This window comes from Schistocerca cancellata, chromosome 3 (assembly GCF_023864275.1).
Source record: "Schistocerca cancellata isolate TAMUIC-IGC-003103 chromosome 3, iqSchCanc2.1, whole genome shotgun sequence".
Classification (NCBI taxonomy): domain Eukaryota; kingdom Metazoa; phylum Arthropoda; class Insecta; order Orthoptera; family Acrididae; genus Schistocerca; species Schistocerca cancellata.
In genome coordinates, this window is record NC_064628.1 from 462,598,251 (window position 1) to 462,618,443 (window position 20,193).

The window sequence follows — 20,193 nt, forward strand, 5'->3', positions numbered from 1 at the left end:
TCTACTGGTATCAGACATAGGCCTTAATATGATGAAGAAATTTCTTAGAATGTATGTTTGAAGTAGAGTACCATACGGTAGAGAATTATGGATAATGGCACAGAGGAAGAAAAGGGAATCGAGCGTTTGAGATACGGTGGCGCAGTAGAATGTTCGAAATCAGGTAGATTGATAAGATAAAGAATAAATAGGTTCTCTGCAAAGCTGGCGAAGAAAGGAACGTACGAAAAACACTAACATGAAGATATATGTTGTTAGTCCATGTGTTACATCAGGGAAAGACGCCCATGGTATTATATGGAGCTGTAGATTGTAATAACTGTTGGGGAAGTCAGAGATATGAGTACACCCAAAAAATAACTGACTGCTTAAGTTGCTATTGCTATTCTGAGATGAATAGGTTAAGGTAGGAAGCTAAGAAGCTTATGTCCACGAATCAGTATGCTTTTAGAAAGCATCGCTCGTGCGAAACTCAGCTTGCCCATTTCTCACATGATATACGGATAACTATGGATGAAGGGCAACAAGCAGATTGCATATATCTAGATTTCCAGAAAACCCTTTCTTGAGTACTGCTCAAATGTTTAGGATCCGTACCAATCGGACTGAAGAAGATATCGAAGCAATTCACAGGAGTACTGCTAGATTTGTTAGGGATAGGTTTGAACAAAACTTAAGTGTTATGGAGATGCTTCGGGAACTCAAATGGGAATTCCTGGAGGGAAGGCGACGTTTATGTCGAGGAACACTATTTAGAAAATTTATAGAATCGTCATTTGAAGCTGAATGCCACATGATTCTGACATACACTGCGTGTAAGGGCCACGAAGATAAGAAATGAGAAATTAGGGCCCATACAGAGTCGTATAGACAGCCGTTTTCCCCTCACTCTATTTGCGAGTGCAGCTGGAGGGGAAATGAAGGAGGTTGTACCGAGTACCCTGCACCAAGCACCTTATAGTGGCTTGCTGAGTATCTGTGTAGATGATGTAGATGTAGAAGAGTTTGTGGTGGGCATATTAGATTGATCGAAAGAATGATGACTCAATGCGAAGTCTGCTGTGGAGGATGGCTTTCAGCTCCCATGATTTTTATGAGACTGTGGTCAATTTAATAAGATTCCATGTTGTGTGAAGCAGTTAGAAAGAGGTCTCGAGAGCTGTAGGAAATCACAAGTCCATCACTGTAATAAACGGAAAGGAATAGTGTAAATAATTAACACGGCAGTCACTGCTAGAAGTGAATGTCATCTGCAGTTATGATGCATTGTGGAAAGGTAGACTACACTGGCCAATGGGATACACATATAACATTATTAAATATGCTGCCTGACGTTTTGGGAATAAGCTTCCACGTAACAATACATCCGTAATTGCAGCGAACACTGTTCACAGCTCATGCACCAAGTACAGTGATATGTGATGGAAGTAGAAAGCAGACCACTCGACGATGTCAACGTGCAGAAACAACTATGAACAACTTTTCTTTTAGCTAATCATCTTAACATCTGGTGATCGAATAAAATGTTATAATAGAAATTCATTTGCGATTATAGGTGAGTTTAATTTGAATTAACAGATCTTAAGATGCTTTAATAAAAGTGAAACTGGCAGTGATCTATAGCATGGAAGTTACACTATAAATTTAACATAAGCGATTCCTGATTCCTTCACAGAAATAATATCATTTTATCACATTATTTCACGCAAATGTTACTGCTTCCTTCGGGCTAGAAAAAAATTGTGACTTCACTTAGAGTGCTTGAAACAACGTCGACATTATTATATTGAGCAATGGGAAAACATGGTACGGAGCTGTAATGACATAGTTACAAGACAGACCTCTAGTGAGCGTATGAAGTATGTCTGGTAAACAAAGCGCTACTGTGCGTGTTTCCCATATAAATTAAAACGTAGTTCGTAAAGAACCATTGCTACAACCCTCAAATAAAATATGAACAAAGAAACACAAATTACAATCGACTTAGTAATGGTAGTTCCCTACATTTTGTACAAATGAAAATATGCTATTCAAGAAAAATATGATAGGTAACTGAGAAAAATGGAAATGAAATTCCGAAAATATGTGCAAGATCACACCAAACACATAAAAATCAACAACAACTTATTAAGTTCCCATCGCTTCCCTCCTTGTTCAAAAGGAATTAGGAGCATTCTGCACCTATTTCGCGTTTACTGGTAATATCAGCAGGATATATAGATTTAGGGCACACATACCATTTTTTTAGCATGTAGCTAGTGGGAACTACTTTGTTCCATTACCTCCTTTCTGCGTAGTTGTTATGGTGTAGAATTAATTTAGTTATTTCGTATAAGTAAATGAGATTGCTGTTTGAAATACGCGCACAGGCGTCAGTTGCAACCTACAGAGATGATAATGGATCGTAGCAGTTTAAATTCTGAATATTGTTTCTGGAATGCCACGTATATTTTGAGCGCGAGTAAATACGTTTTAAATATAAGTAGCGTGGCTTAATCTCAATACGCAGGAAAAATGCTAATTATTATTATTGGGAATGTCACGCTCTCTTTCAATGAATGACAACGCAGAGTAACCTGCAACAAACTAAGGGATAATACAGAGCATGAAATGATTCCTTTTTCCAGCAAATTAATCTAATGTTACACAGAAAGAAAGAATGATACGTACACCTGCGTATTGTGGGAAAACGTGCAAAGAATTTCTTTAACTTTACCTCTTTAAGAACTGAGTTAACTTTCAATCCTTTGAATTAACACAAAATATTTTAAAATATTTTAAATCGAAGGTGAAGCCTCACCTAAGGCTTGCGATGTTAAATCTCTGAACAAGTTTCGCAATCAAAAATATTAACAAACTTAAATATTGAAAACTGACTGTAAAAATTCATAAAAGCACTTGGAATTATTTTACTTTGCGTGTGAAGCTCGCAAACACTTAAGTATATTTTAGTACACGTAATGGCAGACTCAGCGTACCGAAACAGTCGAAGCCAGATGGGCAATCGACAGCAGTATTATTTTTATCTTTAAATAAATTTTATGAGGAGGGAGAGGTATTTTGAAAGGAAACATTAGACACTTTTGATTAAGAATATGTTGTAACGTTAAAGTTCATACAGACAGCTCGTTATACATACATCGATCCACAGGAGACAAAGAATAAACAGGGGCGAGCAACATGGCTCTTGCGTATATTCATTACACTTGAAGTTCCATGCTCTCATGGAAGCTATTGAACTGTCATATTCTTTATCTTTGCGACTAATGAAAAAAATTTAAAGTAATTGTCACAAAATATTATCAGATGCGACTAAATGATTCATAATAAGACAAGCATTACTTTTTTGTTTTGCATTACATTCATATCAGTTGACAAATCGAGTCATACGCCACAGTGCCCACTGGAAAGTATAAAGCATGTTAAGTGACGTAAGATACTGGAACCTTTGAACTTACGTTAGATGGAACATTGGGCATGTACATCCATTCGTCACTTGATTGTTTACTGGGGGCTGAAGGCCACTTGTTACTACTGAGTAAACATACTTGTAACTATAGTACCCGGTTTTCTTTGGTACTGTTTCCCTCAGGATATTCCGGATTTAGAGATGATATTGCCGGGAATCATTACTTCGCTTCCCCATTCGGCAAGGCCCAAAGAAAACCCCAGCTGAAAACCAGGGCAGAAGCCTTCGGAATATCCAGGTCTGACCTTCACACTGACATTTAGTTCCAGCCAGACTCATACCCAAAATCACATTACAGTGTACAAGTTCACAAATTTATCACATGGAATAATACGTAAGAAAACAAAATTGAAAATTGTGCTCTATAGCACTATTTTATTAAAATTTGTTTGAAACATGTGCTTTTTCACATAAATCATTGTCAGCAATGTAAAGTAGTTGTATTACATTTTACGGAAAGTACATCAAGTAGGTAGTTTAGTTGTAAGTTCACTCTTTAGAATTAAATGTTTCGGTGTAAACATGGAAGTTGTCTGAAGTCGCCTTTGTACCCGTAGCCAGTTTAATCGGTCTGTGAGAGGTAATATTCGTTGTAGTGTACTTACAAAATGAATTTATCTTACTGTTTAAACTGTTCCGTATAGTTCATTACTTTTAATAATTCGGACTGCGGCAATATAGAGATTGTCCACACAGCAAAAAGTAGTATTTTACGCAAGGTATTTTAAATATTGATATTTGCACACACTCGACGAAGTTATTTCTGTCATTACGGCACGCTGTGGCGTTGATGTGTACCAGGGTTCCCCACAAGTTCTGACTCGCTTCACTGCACGGCAATTCGAAATGCATCACTCGACTCGTTTGAAGTCCACTGTCGCAACTTCTATTGAACCTAACACTGACGCAGCACTGTTGCTCCTCTCATGGAGTCTTTACAGTTTCACGAATGTCACTATCTAATATATTTCTCTCTCTTTTGAACAAATGTTTGTCCGATGTGCACTTATCTCTGTACATTGTCTCTCTCAAATTTACAATTATACGGATGCACATGTTCCTTCTTTGCAAATAGGATACATAATTTTGTTGGCAAGGCCCATTTTCTATGTACCTGTCTCTCCCAGTCAGTGATCAACTGACCATTTGGATTCTTGTTTCCGAACAAAAACAAGGTTCAGGCTCGACTTTTACAAGGTAATGCCGTTGTGATGTGTGGCATGCCCGTGTAAGTGTAATCGTTTCATAGGACATCAGTCTGTGTGTTCCTACTATAATGAGGAATACCCTACTGGTGCTACACTGAAATATGCTGTCAGAAAAACAACATTCAACCTTCAAAACTCGGAAAATGCTAATCTCAGTCAAAAGTGAAATGATTTCCACTTGGAATTTCATGGTGCATCTTATGTCCCATACCGAGTGCACCATGACTACAAGACTGTTTAATAACGGTCACACATAATACATACTCATCACAAAATGAAGAACAGTTAGCTACTACTAATAGAAAATATATAAAATTCAGATTCTGAAATCTTTAAGAAAGTTACAGTGTTGTTCTTTTTTTCTTTTCTTCTTTTTTTTTTACATCTTCGGTCTCCTGACTGTTTTGATGCGCCCTGCCACGAATTCCTTTCCTACACCAAACTCTTAACGTAATAGTCGCACTTGCACCCAACGACCTCAGTTATTTCTGTCTCCTTCTGCAGCTTCTAGCTCTAAAGTTTCCTGATGTATCATGGAGGTTATTCCCAAATGCCTTAAAATAATGTCCTATCACGCTGTTCCTTCTTCTTGTCAGAGATTTTCATATATCCCTTTTTCCCCTATTCTACGAAGAACCTCACCATGATTTATGAGTCCACCTATTCTCGGCATTCTTCTGTTTCATCGTATCTCAACTGAACCAACTCTCTTCTGTTCCCCAAGGAGAGTACTCGAAATCATGTCCAGGCTTGGCTGATTGTGAGCTGTAGATGAGAAATGCGACCGACACAGTGAGTCTCGCTAAATCTAATTCTATCGCAAGGATCGTCGTTTTACTAACAGACGGAGCACAGCGTCTGAGCACTGACCGAGAAGCCAATAGCGGTCCTCTGCTGGACCTGTTGGAGCCTTTATCCCAAGTCTGCAGAAGCTGACTGGCACCAAGCGATCATATGTGTCTCTGAGCTATGTGGTGGTCGAAGCTTGTAGTTGGGCTGGGAAATATACATTTTTGATACGAATAACCGATATTTCTCCGTATTTGTATGCTCTCAGTTATAATAGTTTTCTTATTCATAAGTGGATAAAAATATCTATTGCGTCAAGGGGAGGATGTCAGAACAACCGCAGCCTCTCTTTGCTCCACGATCAGGAAGTAGCCTGGAGTGGTCTAGTGGAGACTGAGAGGATTGTCATTTCCACCCCAAACAAACATCTTTACCAGAAATACAGCGGCTTTTAAAAGTCTGGCTTCGTCTTTGAATCACGTTGTTTCCGATGAAAGGATTCTTCTTTACATTTCAACTCATTTACGAACAGACTGGACAATATATATTGACCAGCGGTTTAATTCATTAAAAGAATGTAACATATTGTTATCTAACTGTTGTCTAATTGATATGTTTTGCGTACTGTCTAAATCGTTCATATGAATTTCTTAAAACAGCATCTTTAGTTTCGTCAGCAAAAATTCTGTAGTTTTCAAAGGGAATAAATATGTTTGCCTGCCAACTGGGTTTTGTATTTGACGTAATTAAAGGAAAAGAACGATACTAATTTCACGTAATGCTTGCTATTTGTCTGCCATTTCTATGCTATAATGAAAGAGAAAGAAGCCTAAGGCAACGGTAATAAATAAAGAAGTTAGACCTTTCATAGTTCATAATAAAAACAGAAATAAACTGATCTGTTTCTTATTTGTACATGATACACCATTGTCTGCATGTAGCCTTCGAAAACAGACAGCTTAACACGAGAAATAAAGTTCTCCAACCTCAACTGTCTACCTACATCTACATCTATCTACATAATTACTCTGCAATTCACATTTAAGTGGTTGGCAGAGGGTTCATCGAACCACAATCATACTACTCCCTACCATTCCACTCCCGAACAGCGCGCAGGAAAAACGAACACCGAAACCTTTCTGTTCGAGCTCTGATTTTTCTTATTTTATTTTGATGATCATTCCTACCTATGTAGGCTGGGCTCAACAAATTATTTTCGCATTCGGAAGAGAAAGTTGGCGACTGAAATTTCGTAAATAGATCTCTCCGCGACGAAAAACGACTTTGCTTTAATGACTTCCATCCCAACTCGCGTATTATATCTGCCACACTCCCCTATTACGTGATAATACAAAACGAGCTGCCCTTTTTTGCACCCTCTCGATGTCCTCCGTCAATCCCACATGGTAAGGATCCCACACCGCGCAGCAATATTCTAACAGAGGACGAACGAGTGTAGTGTCAGCTGTCTCTTTAGTGGACTTGTTGCATCTTCTAAGTGTCCTGCCAATGAAACGCAACCTTTGGCTCGCCTTCCCCACAGTATTATCTATGCGGTCTTTCCAACTGAAGTTGTTCGTAATTTGAACACCCAGGTACTTAGTTGAATTGACAGCCTTGAGAATTGTACTATTTATCGAGTAATCGTGTTTCAACGGATTTCTTTTGGAACTCATGTGGATTATCTCACACTTTTCGTTATTTACCGGCAACTGCCACCTGCCACACCATACATCTTTCTAAATCGCTTTGCAACTGATACTGGTCTTCGGATGACCTTAATAGACGGTAAATTACAGCATCATCTGCGAACAACCTAAGAGAACTGCTCAGATTGTCACCCAGGTCATTTATATAGATCAGGAACAGCAGAGGTCCCAGGGCGCTTCCCTGGGGAACACCTGATATCACTTCAGTTTTACTCGATGATTTGCCGTCTATTACTACCAACTGCGACCTTCCTGACAGGAAATCACGAATCCAATCGCACAACTGAGACGATACCCCATAGGCCCGCAGCTTGATTAGAAGTCGCTTGTGAAGAACGGTGTCAAAAGCTTTCCGGAAATCTAGAAATACGGAATCAACTTGAGTTCCCCTGTCGATAGTGGCCATTACTTCGTGCGAATAAAGAGCTAGCTGCGTTGCACAAGAACGATGTTTTCTGAAACCATGCTGATTAGGTATCAATAGATCGTTCCCTTCGAACTAAATCATAATGTTTGAATGCAGTATATGCTCCAAAACCCTACTGCAAATCGACGTCAATGATATAGGTCTGTAGATCGATGAATTACTCCTACTACCATTCTTAAATACAGGTGCGACCTGCACAAATTTCCAATATGTAGGTACAGATATATCGGTGAGCGAGCGGTTGTATATGATTGCTAAGTAGGGAGCTATTGTATCAGCGTGTTCTGAAAGCAACCTAATCGGTATACAATCTGGACCAGAAGACTTGCCCGTATCAATCGATTTGAGTTGCTTCGCAACCCCTAAGGTATCTACTTCTGAGAAACTCATGCTAGTAGCTGTTCGTGTTTCAAATTCTGGAATATTCCATTAGTCTTCCCTGGTGAAGGAATTTCGGAAAACTGCTGAAACGTCCCCTTAGAACAACTTATACAAGACTGTGCTTAACCTGACACACAATGTTTTTAGCGCAACGCAATCTGACTTTCAATAATCCCTACAAAACAATGGCCCTGACTAACTTTAACCTATACCTTTCACAAATCACTTACCTCACAAAAATCTTCGTTACTGGAACTACTGCAATACAGCCAGCGCCACTACTGCCAGCTAAATAGAAGATTCAAACTACTGAAGGAACTAACTACTGATAGGGATAGTTAGCAAATGAAAGATTTTAATGGAGAACAAACACTAGGCTGTTTAGATTTTTATATTGGTAATGCCATGTAGCGCTCTGTATGAAAATCACTGGCTGTGCTGTGTGCAGCCTGTGGCTAGTTTGCATTGTTGTCTGCCATTGTAGTGTTAGGCAGCGGCGAACAGCGCGTAGCGTTGCTCAGTTGGAGGTGAGCCCCCAGCAGTGGTGGATGTGGGGAGAGAGATGGCGGAGTTTTGATAATTTGTAATACTGGATGTCAATTATGAATATTAAGGTAAATACAGTGTTTGTTCTCTATTAAAATCTTTCATTTGCTAACTATCCCTATCAGTAGTTAGTTCCTTCAGTAGTTTGAATCTTCTATTTAGCTGGCAGTAGTGGCGCTCGCTGTATTGCAGTAGTTCCAGTAACGAAGATTTTTGTGAGGTAAGTGACTTGTGAAAGGTATAGGTTAAAGTTAGTCAGGGCCATTGTTTTGTAGGGATTATTGAAAGTCAGATTGCGTTGCGCTAAAAACATTGTGTGTCAGGTTAAGCACAGTCTTGTATAAGTTGTTCTAAGGGGACGTTTCATATGTCGACCCTTAGCCTAGGATACCTCACTGGAATCTTCTGATTTTTTCTTGTAGTTTGTGTATTTAGTGTAGCTTTTGTTTATTGCTAGCGCGTAATTGTAGAGAGAATCTCCTTTGTAGTTGCAGTCTTTCATTGTTGTACTGTAAAACAGTTGTGGCATGCATGTAGATTTGCACCAAGTATTTCGCAGCTGCGCTTGTAATTAACTACATATTATTTTCAGTGCTATGTTAATGTGTTCTCTTATTTTTGCTATTCAAATTGTGCTTTTCTGTGTTATCGTGTGAAATATTGTGACAATAATGGCGTGTGAAAAACGTAACACTCGGCTCCAAAGTATACTAAGAAATGACAGTGAAGACGAAAGCAGTGTGTTGGCCCCACCATGTAATGAATTAACTAACATTCAAAGTAGTAATTTGGTAACTGTGCATAGGGAAATGGAGCGGGCGTCAAACAATGGCGTAGACAGTCAAACAGGTAGTGAACAGGGAAGCATTATCGATCGATCGGTCGGCAACAGCTCGCCTCAGGAATCCGAAATGATAGGACACAATTTTGCAAATACTGTAGATTCAGGTTTTGCGTCCTCACCGTTTTCTCAAATAAGTCAAGACACATTTTCAGCTTGTCAAAATGTGAATGTTGCCGGTGCAAATGCACTGCCGAAAAGAGTAGAGGAACAGATTCCAGACACTAATGCATTGTTATTACAACTAATGCAACAAATGGAACAAAATCAGAGACAAACACAGCGAAAGCTGCAAAAGTTAGACACAATGGAACAAAATCAGAGACAAACACAGCAAAAGCTCCAGAAGTTAGACACAATGGAACAAAATCTTCGGAAGTTAGACACCACACTTGAACAAACACGTGAAGATTTAACTACTGAGTTACATAACATTGAATCGAAATGTCAAAAAGTCTGTAATGACGTAAAAACACAAATTTGTGAGCATTTTCAACCTATTTTTTCGCGGCATGAAAATGCATTACAGAATCATGAAGCAGCCATAAAAGAACTGCAAACTATTGTTCATGAAATTCATGAGACCTTGCGAGCTAAAATGGACTCAGTTGCATCTACCGATTCGGTTACGCAACTTGCAAAAACTCAGGAAAACTTAAAGGACACAGTAGAAAGACACATGGGGGAAATTAGTTCATTATCAGAGAAAGTAGCCGAACTTTTGGATCAGGTCACTAACTTATCTACAAAGGTAGATGATGATCTGAATGACACAAGACCCGTATCCTTCACTGACACAGAAGAGTATGAACAAATTAGAAAATTCAAACAAAATCAAAATCAAATCAATACACAGTACAAAAGAGAAATCCGGGAAGTACAAGATCAGCTGACACAGGTAATACAAGAATTACATATTTCAGAGGATACTCGCGCTCCAACACGGGAAGAGGAACTTAGAAATACGGAAAAGCCACAAAATAATAGCACAGGGCATTTCGGTAATTATGAAAGAAATTGGCAAGGTACACCGAATTTTGAGATGGAACCGCCGAAACGACGTGACAATGACCGACATGCTGCTCGCCGACACGATGATTTTGACTATAAGCTGTTCATTACTACACGTAAATTCAAAACATTTAAGAATTCTGGCAACGACATTCATCCACAAGCATGGCTCCATCAATTCTCTCATTGTTTCCCTCCCAACTGGTCATTGGAGCACAGGTTAGAATTTATGTGTGGCTACTTGGAGAATGAACCAGCTGTAAGAATGCGATCGGTCATTCACGATTGTCACAGTGAAGGAGAATTTTACCATGCCTTCCTCTCAACATATTGGTCTCAAGCCACACAAGACCGCGTAAAACATAGCATCATGATGATGAAACACTTTGAACAATCTGAATTTTCCAGTCTTGTGAAATATTTTGAAGACATGTTGCACAAGAATCAATACCTGTCAAACCCATACAGCCCCTCAGAACTCATCCGCATTTGTTTAATCAAACTGCCCGAACATTTGAGACATATTATTTTAGCAGGACGTTGCAAAAACGACATTGAAGCTTTTCAGGGACTGTTACAAGAATTAGAAATTGACACAGACAGTCACCAGATGCGAAAACAGGAAAACAATCACTACAGATCACATACGTCACAATTCCGTGACGACAGAAACAATAACTGGACACAACAAGGCTATTCTTATAACGTAAATCGTGATCAAAACAGACACCACCCGTATGACAACCACTGGCAGAGTAATAGTTACAGGGAAAGATCACCTTTCCGCGGTAATGACTATCACAGAGACAATCAGAGAAACAGACAATATGGGAACCAAAATAACTATTATCAAGGGAGACAGAATAACTTTAGACGCAACGGTCCAGCACGCAGTTACGACTCAGGGAGAAATTCTCCACCACGTGACAGACAAGAAAGAAACTATGTAAACTACCGACAAAACGACAGACGTGAATTTCATCAGAACTGGCGGGTTTCTAACAGAGCTGGGCCCTCTGGGCAACGTGAATTTGTAGAAGTTAGGTCTCCAAATCCCAATAACGACGCGCGCCAACAAAGAGACAATAGGCAATGACTCACACCGCTGGCAGCCACAATACGTACTTATGAAACGTCCCCTTAGAACAACTTATACAAGACTGTGCTTAACCTGACACACAATGTTTTAGCGCAACGCAATCTGACTTTCAATAATCCCTACAAAACAATGGCCCTGACTAACTTTAACCTATACCTTTCACAAATCACTTACCTCACAAAAATCTTCGTTACTGGGACTACTGCAATACAGCGAGCGCCACTACTGCCAGCTAAATAGAAGATTCAAACTACTGAAGGAACTAACTACTGATAGGGATAGTTAGCAAATGAAAGATTTTAATAGAGAACAAACACTGTATTTACCTTAATATTCATAATTGACATCCAGTATTACAAATTATCAAAACTCCGCCATCTCTCTCCCCACATCCACCACTGCTGGGGGCTCACCTCCAACTGAGCAACGCTACGCGCTGTTCGCCGCTGCCTAACACTACGATGGCAGACAACAATGCAAACTAGCCACAGGCTGCACACAGCACAGCCAGTGATTTTCATACAGAGCGCTACATGGCATTACCAATATAAAAATCTAAACAGCCTACTTACACTGCGTTCAATAACTCCGCTTTAGAGGCACAGTCGTCGGTAACAGTACCTTCGGCACTGCGCAGTGAAGGTATTGACTGCCTCTTGCCGCTTGTGTACTTTACATAGGACCAGAATTTCTACCAAATTTCGAGACAATGTTTCTTTGAGGTACCTGTTAAAGGCATCTCGCATTGAAGTCCGTGCCAAATTTCGCGCGTCTGTAAAATTCAGCCAATCTTCTGGATTTCGCGTTCTCCTGAACTTCGCATGCTTTTTCCGTTGCCTCTGCAACAGCGTTCGGACCTGTTTTGTGTACCACGGGGGATCAGATCCATCTCTTACCAATTTATGAGGTATGAATCTCTCAATTGCTGTTGCTAATATATCTTTGAATTTGAGCCACTAACTAGTCGTAGTCTCAAATGATGCTATGATCCTCGATTACAGTTAGATTTTTGAGGAGACTTTCAGAAAGCTGGAAGAAATAGGAGCATACTGGTGGGTGATTTTTTGTAAAATTAAACCAATCATTACTCTTCGTGAAAAGCATCGAACAGTGGACAGACTAAGTTTCCCTCATTTACCTGCTTTACTTCAATTTTGATTCTAGAAAAGTGTTGTTGTTGTGGTCTTCAGTCCAGAGACTGGTTTGATGCACCTCTCCATGCTACTTTACCCTGTGCAAACTTTTCCCTCTCCCAATACCTACTGCACCCTACACCCTTCTGAATCTGTTTGGTGTATTCATCTCTTGGTTTCCCTCTACGACTTTTACCCTCCACGCTGCCCATAAATACTAAATTGGTGATCCCTTGATGTTTCAGAATATGTCAGACCAACCGATCCCTTCTTCTAGTCAAGTTGTGCCACAAATTTCTCTTCTCCCCAATTCTGTTCAGTACCTCCTTACTATTTATGTGATCTACCCATCTAATCTTCAGCATTCTTCTGTAGCACCACATTTCGAAAGCTTCTATTCTCTTCTTGTCTAAACTATTTATCGTCCACATTTCACTTCACGTTTCACTTCATACAAATACTTTCAGAAACGACTTCGTGACACTTAAATCTATATTCGATGTTAACAAATTTCTCTTCTTCAGAAACGCTTTCCTTGCCATTGCCAGTGTACATATTATATCCTCTCTACTACGACCATCATTAGTTACTCTGCTCCCCAAATAGCAAAACTCATTTACTACTTTAAGCGTCTCATTTTCTGATCTAATTCCCTCAGCATCACCCGTTTTAATTCGACAACATTCCATAATCCTTGTATAATGCTAAATTCGGAATGAGTCTTAGAAGTTATCAGTGTTTGTTCACTGTCTATGGTTGTTACTGCAAATGATAGCACTAGAAGACCGTAAATCAGTTATTTCAGAAACCCGTTATTCTGAGCGGTTTCAACGATCGGGAGATGGAAAAAACCGTATGAGCAAAATCCTCTCGTTTCAGCGATAACCACCTTCCCTAGCTTTTAGCGCCATTCATAGTACAAACGTGGTTATTTTTGCGCCGTTGGTGAAAGAACGACACAAGAGATCGCATATATCGAGGATGCATCAACACCTACTTGATGAACCAAGTATGGTATTGTTCATAAGCTACATTCGATAACTGGCAAGAATAAGTCATATTATTGGAGAATTTAGCACCTATGTGTAGCAAATGTATTATACTGTACCTCTCAGCCATCAAACTGCATTTTCACTTTCCTCAATGTTACTCTAATTTCGGTGCTGGTTTTACAGTTTGGTATCGAACGGCATTGTGAATATTTAACAGTAGCTGCTGTTGACTTGTTTATTCGTATGGCCTTCAAATATTTCGGTTATGTAAATAATTTTCAGACCACTCAAAAGTTGTTTATGCTATCCGATGCTTTCATTGTGATTCTCCAGGAAGAGTGTGACTAGCCTATAACAGTTCAGTCGTTCGCGTACAGCCATAATCCAGTCCACAACTTGCAAGCTCTGTAGCCGGCTGGTGTAACCGAGCGGTTCTAGGCACTTCAGTCTGGAACCGCGCGACCGCTGTGGTCGCAGGTCCGAATCCTGCCTCAAGCATGGATGTGTGTGATGTCCTTAGGTTAGTTAGGTTTAAGTAGTTCTAAGTTCTAGGGGACTGAAGACCTCAGATGTTAAGTCTCATAGTGCTCAGAGCCATTTGAACCATTTTGAACCAACCTCTGTATCATTGAATGAGGGAATCAGTTTAAATATGGACAGCCGAAACAATTCGTATATAAATAAACATATTATTTGCTCGTACTTAAAGCTCTCATTTCGAGATGTGTTCAACTAATATTGGGTTTTTGAAGGTAATGCGAGCAAATGACACTAATTTATTTGGATACGCCTCTGTATTAGTTGCGTTGCTGTAGCTGTTTATGTCTTTGCTTCAAATAGGTATTTAACACCCAGCTGTGTTCAAGCACATACAGTAGGAACGAATGTCAACGTGATGGAAATTTCACTAGTTCGTCTATCGACAGGAGACAGCTCTTCAGAAAAATAAGTGTGTCCACTTTTGAGTCAATAGCCACACTAATCGGTAAGATTATCTGGAGCCATCTGCCGAATACCAAATGGTTGACACTGGTTATGGCAAGAAACAATAAAATATTTTGAAGAAAATGTCATCAAGTTTGTTGATGGTACCGGCGTATACATAAAATCGCCCATTGCTGTGCCCATTTACATAAGACTGGATAATTTTCTTCAAAATGTTCTTTGTTTCTTGCCGTTACATGTGTCGAACATTTTGATCATCATCACTGGGCTGCATTGTATATAGAGGATCTGCTATATTTAGATGTTTAATACATTCAATACCACAGATTTCTACAATGAAACTTTTCAAACTGATAATTACTCTGAAAGTAAATGAAAACGGAAGAAAATTAACTTGGATATTTCTTCATAAATACATTCCTGGAAATGGAAAAAAGAACACATTGACACCGGTGTGTCAGACCCACCATACTTGCTCCAGACACTGCGAGAGGGCTGTACAAGCAATGATCACACGCACGGCACAGCGGACACACCAGGAACCGCGGTGTTGGCCGTCGAATGGCGCTAGCTGCGCAGCATTTGTGCACCGCCGCCGTCAGTGTCAGCCAGTTTGCCGTGGCATACGGAGCTCCATCGCAGTCTTTAACACTGGTAGCATGCCGCGACAGCGTGGACGTGAACCGTATGTGCAGTTGACGGACTTTGAGCGAGGGCGTATAGTGGGCATGCGGGAGGCCGGGTGGACGTACCGCCGAATTGCTCAACACGTGGGGCGTGAGGTCTCCACAGTACATCGATGTTGTCGCCAGTGGTCGGCGGAAGGTGCACGTGCCCGTCGACCTGGGACAGGACCGCAGCGACGCACGGATGCACGCCAAGACCGTAGGATCCTACGCAGTGCCGTAGGGGACCGCACCGCCACTTCCCAGCAAATTAGGGACACTGTTGCTCCTGGGGTATCGGCGAGGACCATTCGCAACCGTCTCCATGAAGCTGGGCTACGGTCCCGCACACCGTTAGGCCGTCTTCCGCTCACGCCCCAACATCGTGCAGCCCGCCTCCAGTGGTGTCGCGACAGGCGTGAATGGAGGGACGAATGGAGACGTGTCGTCTTCAGCGATGAGAGTCGCTTCTGCCTTGGTGCCAATGATGGTCGTATGCGTGTTTGGCGCCGTGCAGGTGAGCGCCACAATCAGGACTGCATACGACCGAGGCACACAGGGCCAACACCCGGCATCATGGTGTGGGGAGCGATCTCCTTCACTGGCCGTACACCACTGGTGATCGTCGAGGGGACACTGAATAGTGCACGGTACATCCAAACCGTCATCGAACCCATCGTTCTACCATTCCTAGACCGGCAAGGGAACTTTCTGTTCCAACAGGACAATGCACGTCCGCATGTATCCCGTGCCACCCAACGTGCTCTAGAAGGTGTAAGTCAACTACCCTGGCCAGCAAGATCTCCGGATCTGTCCCTCATTGAGCATGTTTGGGACTGGATGAAGCGTCGTCTCACGCGGTCTGCACGACCAGCACGAACGCTGGTCCAACTGAGGCGCCAGGTGGAAATGGCATGGCAAGCCGTTCCACAGGACTACATCCAGCATCTCTACGATCGTCTCCATGGGAGAATAGCAGCCTGCATTGCTGCGAAAGGTGGATATACACTGTACTAGTGCCGACATTGTGCATGCTCTGTTGCCTGTGTCTATGTGCCTGTGGTTCTGTCAGTGTGATCATGTGATGTATCTGACCCCAGGAATGTGTCAATAAAGTTTCCCCTTCCTGGGACAATGAATTCACGGTGTTCTTATTTCAATTTCCACGAGTGTATATTGCGCATATGCTGATAGTGATTTTGCCCTAGTTGCTATGATTGCTTGCGTTTTCTTCGGCGTACCACGAATTAAATATTTTAAACATATCACCGTGTAATTTGTTATTCTACTAATACATGCACCGAGAAGCGGTAACTAATTAAACATATTTGAGAAGCACTACCATGATATTAGCAATGTTTACTGATATAGCCTGCACGTAATACGCTACTGTTGCATTCTTCTAACCAGTGTCACTTTCATATTGTTCTCCCCATATGTGTCGTTGAAATATGTGTCTCTAATCCATTACATTGCTTTTTATTAACATTAGATATGACCTATCCAGAATAGTAGATATGATGAATACCTCGTACAAATGAAATAAATTTTTGCCTAAAATATTATGTAATGTGTATTTTATATATGGGTTTTCAAATAAACAAGTGGCTAGCGGCATTAATTTTTGTGTCCTGTGGGATAGTAGTTTTTAAAGTGCTTTGTTAGAAGAGTATTGTCAGTTCTTTCAGTCTTTTTAAGGAAATATTGTCATATTTTCACAGTAAAGGATCTGTAGGCTACTTACACTGTTTTGTTCAAAATGCTTGTCTTCAGCATTGGAAGTAGCACAGATGGACTTTCTTCAGTTTTTTAAAGGAATTAGAACGACATGACTATGAAATACTACTTCTAAACCTCTTCCTTTCGGGCCACTGTAAGCTTTTGAATAATCATCACGTTTACTTTGAATATATCAGATTTATTATAGGTATAGGTTGAGTTAACTGCATTAGGAATAGGCCGGCCGCGGTGGTCTAGCGATTCTAGGCGCTCAGTCCGGAACCGCGCGACTGCTACGGTCGCAGGTTCGAATCCTGCCTCGGGCATGAATGTGTGTGATGTCCTTAGTTTAGTTAGGTTTAAGTAGTTCTAAGTTCTAGGGGACTGATGACCACAGATGTTTAGTCCCATAGTGCTCAGAGCCATTTGAACCATTTGAACCATTAGGAATATCTTGATGTTGCAGCATATTGTCTATGAAGAAACTTATTCTAATTTTCGTGCTTTTGAACAGCGTGGCCATGTTGTTTCTTAAATGGTAACAGTTGCTTAGCTGCTAGCTGTTTCTGCCAGTTTTCTCGGGAAAGGGGATGTGTTAAATGCATTTTGACTTAATTTTTTACGCAAGTTTTTCACCGAAGTAAGACTTCTAATAAATATGGATAACTAAGGTTTAAACAATATTAATTTTTTTTCAGATTTATTTGATTTTTCTTTTGGATTCTTTTAAATCACGATCGCTCGACAGCCACCAACGGTCACGTACGATGGGATGTGTTTACGCACTTCGATTCGCACCTGAGGCACTCCATTCAGTACAGGACACGTCTCGAACGCATGCCACTTTTCTTCCACGTGACTTAGTACTTCCCCGTAAGGCCGCAGCGCGTTCAGGACAAGCGTGCGCGGAACTTAAAACGGCAGTTCGAAGATTCGTATGTTCCGAACGCCAAGTCCTGCATGGTCGGCAGTCACTATACCCACGTTGCCATCCGAGTGGTGGAAACCGTATCCATCGGTAGAATGCCGAAGAAGTCGTTCGCACGCTGCTTCATCGAGAAGTTTCAGATAACTGTACTGTACTGGAGATGTATACGTCTACATCTACATCTACATGGACACTATGCAAATCACATTTAAGTGCCTGGCAGAGGGTTCATCGAACCACCTTGACAATTCTCTATTATTCCAATCTCGTATAGCGCGCGGAAAGAATGAACACCTATATTTTTCCGTACGAGCTCTGATTTCCCTTATTTTATCGTGGAGATCGTTCCGCCCTATGTAGGTCGGCGTCAACAAAATATTTTCTCATTCAGAGGAGAAAGTTGGTGATTGAAATTTCGTGAGAAGATCCGTCGCAACGAAAAACGCCTTCCTTTTAATGTTTTCCAGCCCAAATCCTATATCATTTCTGTGACACCCTCTCCCATATTTCGCGATAATACAAAACGCGCTGCCTTTCTTTAAACTTTTCGATGTACTCCGTCAGTGCTATCTGGTAAGGATCCCACACCACGCAGCAGTATTCTAAAAGAGGACGGACAATCGTAGTGTAGCCAGTCTCCTTAGCAGGTCTGTTACATTTTCTAAGCGTCCTGCCAATAAAACGCAGTCTTTGGTTAGCCTTCCCCAACGCATTTTCTATGTGTTCTTTCCAATTTAAGTTGTTCGTAATTGTAATACCTAGGTATTTAGTTGAATTTACGGCTTTTAGATTAGATTGATTTATCGTGTAACCGAAGTTTAACGCGTTCCTTTTAGTACTCATGTGGATGACCTCATACTTTTCGTTATTTAGGGTCAACTGCCACTTTTCGCACCATTCAGATACTTTTTTCTAAATCGTTTAGCAGTTTGTTTTGATTTTCTGATGACTTTATTAGTCGATAAACGACAGCATCATCTGCAAACAACCGAAGACGGCTGCTCAGATTGTCTCGCAAATCCTTTATGTAGATAAGGAATAGCAAAGGGCCTATAACACTACCTTGGGGAACGCCTGAAATCGATTCTGTTTTACCGATAAGTTCCTATGGATCGACGTGCATTACTTCACGCAGGAAACGTTCTACTTCGTATGCCTTAGTGTAGTGAGTGTCGACCATGCAGGACTCGGCGTTCGGAAAATACGAATCTTGGAACTGCCGTTTTAAGTTCCGGGCACGCTTGTCCTGAACGCGCTGCGGCCTTACGGGGAAGTACTAAGTCACGTGGAAGAAAAGTTACATACGTTCGAGACGTGTCCTGTACTGAATCGAGTGCGTCAGGTGTGAATCGGACTGCGTAAACACATTCCATCGTACGTGACCGTCGGTAGCCGTCAGAGCGATCGTCATTTGTGATGGTCAACCGCTGACTTGTTCAGGGTGGGGGCAGGGAGGGCATGTATGCTCTGAATGCCTGCAGGGACGCCTCGTCCAGATAGCACGTGCAGACACGACGCCTACATCGCAACCGACAACGCTGCCTGTTACATACGTTGAGGCAGCGAGGAACATGTCTGACGCGGACGTTCGGACGTTGCCAAACCCCGCGGGCCCCGTTTCCGCGCCCACCACGACGAAACCTCCATCGGGACAGTCGCCGTGATCGACAGCAGCTTTCACGTCAGCACCCCAGCCCTGTGAGGAAGGAGAGCATCAGCAAATTGATTCGAGCTCGGACACGGAGATGCGGGAGGTGCCTACTGTTAGTCGCGATCCACAGGACGCGAACACGCGTTTCCCTGCAGGAAATGATTCTCGAGATGGTGACACGTTGCAGGTGGATGAGGAAAATCCATCTGCGGCCAGGGCTGTTGACCTCACACCAACGGTTACAGGTTCGCTGTTGGCAACGTCCGCCCAAGGACAAAGCCAAGTTGACGATGCTCATCTTACCAACGAGCCCCCTTGTGATTTTTCGGCTAAGACATCGGAAGAACGACATGCGTCGTCTAACGTACCACATCTCCATCTTGGTGATTGGGCGTCCGAGAGGGAGATGGAAAGAATGATATCAAAATCGATCGACAACCAAATACTTGCGGCCGGCGGATCGTCGGACGGACATCATGTATCAGCCGATCAATAATGTATACGGTGCGGGTGACAGGGAAGATCGAACGGACGATGTGGCTCATACAGGGTTAAATGACTGCAGGACACGTCATCGCACTGTCAAATGACCCAGGTGTATCGGTTAGATACAGTCAATGTCAACGGCATTAGGACCACGATTAAACCTCAGTTGTTAAATGACATGATTCGAACTACGG